General features: G+C 37.0%; 1 protein-coding gene and 1 pseudogene across 3 annotated transcripts in view; one reads left to right on the top strand and one right to left on the bottom strand.

Moving 5' to 3' along the window:
* PLD5 (phospholipase D family member 5) overlaps positions 1 to 3,155 on the bottom strand; it is a 383,066-nt gene that overhangs the window by 244,110 nt on the left and 135,801 nt on the right. The gene's annotated exons all lie outside the window — the stretch shown is intronic.
* Positions 1,662 to 2,346, top strand: LOC108306948 (annotated as a pseudogene).

Here is a 3,155-nt window from a genome sequence, read left to right as displayed (position 1 = left end):
CCCAAATTGTTCACCAGTAACTAGTAATTATACTTAATAAAACTAAAGAATATTTTAAAAATATTATAATATCCAGCACAGAATAAAATCAAATCCACAACATCTGGCATCCATAAAATCTACCAGACATGCCAAGAAACATGAAGCTGATCCACAGTGAGAAAAACAATTAAGCAATTGAAGTCAACTAAGAAATGATACAGATAATCAAATCAGTAGACACAGTTATTTAAAAAACACTATAACTTTACTGTAGCTATATTCTATATGTTTGAGAAGCTAAGTATGCTAAAGAGAGATTTTAAAGGATATAGCAAAAGACACACATCTAAATTCTAGAAATGATAAATACACTGAATGGGATTCATAGCAGATTAGGCACAACATGTGAAAATGTTAATGAACTCCATGAAAAGACAAATAAAAAATAGTAGATGAACAGAAAATCAGTGACAACACAAGAAACCTAATATATATGTCCTTGCAACCTCTGAAGGAGAAGAGACAGAAAAAAAATATTTGAAAAATATAATGGCCAAAAAGTATCAAAATTTGAGAAAGATGTAATAGAGTAATTTTACAATGGTAAAGGGGTAGATTCATCAAGAGGACAGAACTAAACTTTTATGTACCTAAAAAGAGAGCTTAAAAATACATAAAGCAAAAGCTAACAGAACTTAAAGAGAAATTTTAAAGTCCTTAACTATTTAGTGACTTTGAAACCCCTTTTTCACTAGTGGATAGAACAAGTAAATAACATATCAATATTTTCACAGAGGAATTAAAAAATACTATCAACTGGCTTTACTGAACTGACATTTATGGAACATTCCACTAAATAGATAGCAGAATTCTTTTATTTAAGAGGACATAGACCATTTACCAAAATGGATCTTATTCTAGGCTTTAAAACAAGTCTCTATCAAGTTAAAAGAATTTTAGTAAGCCAGTAGCATGGCTCATGTCTGTAATCCAGCACTTTGGGAGGCCACTTGGGTGGATCACTCAAGGCCACGAGTTTGAGACCAACCTGACCAACATGGTAAAACCCCGTCTCTACTAAAAATACAAATTTAGCTGGATATGGTGGCACACACCTGAAATACCAACTACATGGGAGGCTGAGGCATGAGAATCACTTAAACCTGGGAGGCAGAGGTTGCAGTGAGCTGAGATTACGCTACTGCACTCCAGCCTTGGTGACAGAGCGAGACTCTGTCACAAAAAAAAAAAAAAAAAAGAAAAGAAAAGAAAAAAAAAGGGGAAAAATGAAAAAAGCAAGGCTTTAAATGATAAATTTCTAAGAATGTAAAAAGGAAAAAGAATAAATTAAACTAAAATAGGCAAGAGAATAGAAATAATAAAGAGCAGAATTCAGTGAAAGAAAAACCAGAAAACAAAACCATGCATATAAAAATCGGTGAAACCAAAGTCTGATTCTTTGAAGCTGTCAATAGCAATACAGACAAGCGGAAAAAAAGAGATAAAATATCTCCATGAGAAACAGTACAGCAGATCCTACACAAAATAAAAAATAATAATAAGGGGATGTCATGAACAAATTCACAATAAGAAATTTATCAGTGTAGATAAAGTGAACAAGTTTTTGTAAGATAAAAATTACTAAAGCTCCTTTTCCAGTTACCATGCCATGAGGATCCATGAGCAGCAAAGTCTCTCAGGACGCCCTGTATGAGATGGTGCGGAAGGTCCTGCATGGAACCAGTGCAAGTGCCCCACGTTTTTGGAAACTGGAGTTGCAGATCAGTTTGATGAACTACGATCCTCAGAAGGACAAATGCTTCTCGGGCACCGTCAGGTGTAAGTCTATCCCCCACTCAAAGTGTGTGTCCTGGGGGACCAGCAGCACTGTAACAAGGCCAAGGCTGTGGACATCTCCTACACGGACACCGAGGTGCTGAAAACACCCTACCTGAACAAGAAACTGGTCAAGAAGCTGGCCAAGAAGTAGGATGCCCTTTTGGCCTCAGAATCATTGATCAAACAATCCCATAAATCCTTGGCCCAGACCTACATAGGGCTGACACGTTCCCTTCCCTGCGGACACACAATGAAAACAAAGTGAATGAGGTGAAGTCCACAATCAAGTTCGAGATGACAAGGGTGCCGTGTCTGGCTGTGGCTGTTGGCCATGGAAGTGTTATAGAAAATAAGCTTGTATGTAATATTCACCTGATTGTCAAATTCCTAGTGTCATTACTCAAGAAAAATTGGCAGAATGTCTAGGCTTTGTATATCAAGTGCACCATGGGCAAGCCCCCAGTGCCTGCATTAAGGCACATTCTAATAAATTCTACCCCCACCAGTCAAAAAAAAAATTACTAAAGCTCACTCAAAAAAGATAGCTAACCCAAATACCCTCATATCAATGAAAGAAAATGAGTTTTCAGTTAAAAAGCTTCCCACAGTAAACACTCCGGGTTTAAGTAGCATCGTTAGTGAGTTCTGCCAACATTTGAGAGGTAAATAGTGCCAGTTCTACTCAATATATTCCACAACATGAACATGAAAACGCTTCCCAATTCATTACATGAGGTCAGCATTATCTTGATACAAAAAGAATACAGAGACTTAAATATATTTTTGGCCCTACTGTTTTAGGATACACTATTGAAGAATTTATTCAGCAGATCTGTATCTAATGTCTTCCGTGTGCAAAGAGGAATATGGGGTTCTGCAATGATCATGACCTCGACAGGGAACAGAATTGTTCAATTTCCTCTTCAAATTCCTTATAAAAATTGCAAAAGGTCTCTATCTACCTCAGTTTATCTTTAATTGAAAAATGAACATCAGTTACACAGTTTTCTTATTGTCCCATGCCTAACTAAAGTGATCTCAATGGCACTAAGGGATGTGTTTGTTTTAGGAAATTCTCGTTGTTTTTCTCATTGTTTTTACTGGACCAGAATGAAAATGATTTCTGTAGCAATCTAGATGATTCATTCCTTTTCAAGTAGTTGTATTTCAATTGGTACAAAAGTAATTGTAGGTTTTGCCATTAAAAGTAATGGTAAGGCCGGGCGCAGTGGCTCAAGCCTGTAATCCCAGCACTGTGGGAGGCCGAGGCGGGTGGATCACGAGGTCAAGAGATCAAGACCATCCTGGTCAACATGGTGAAACCCCGTCTCTAC

Source organism: Cebus imitator, unplaced genomic scaffold (genome assembly GCF_001604975.1).
Source record: "Cebus imitator isolate Cc_AM_T3 unplaced genomic scaffold, Cebus_imitator-1.0 Scaffold75, whole genome shotgun sequence".
Lineage (NCBI taxonomy): Eukaryota > Metazoa > Chordata > Mammalia > Primates > Cebidae > Cebus > Cebus imitator.
Note: the sequence above shows the minus strand (reverse complement) of the source record. Positions and strands in the feature narration are given on the sequence as shown.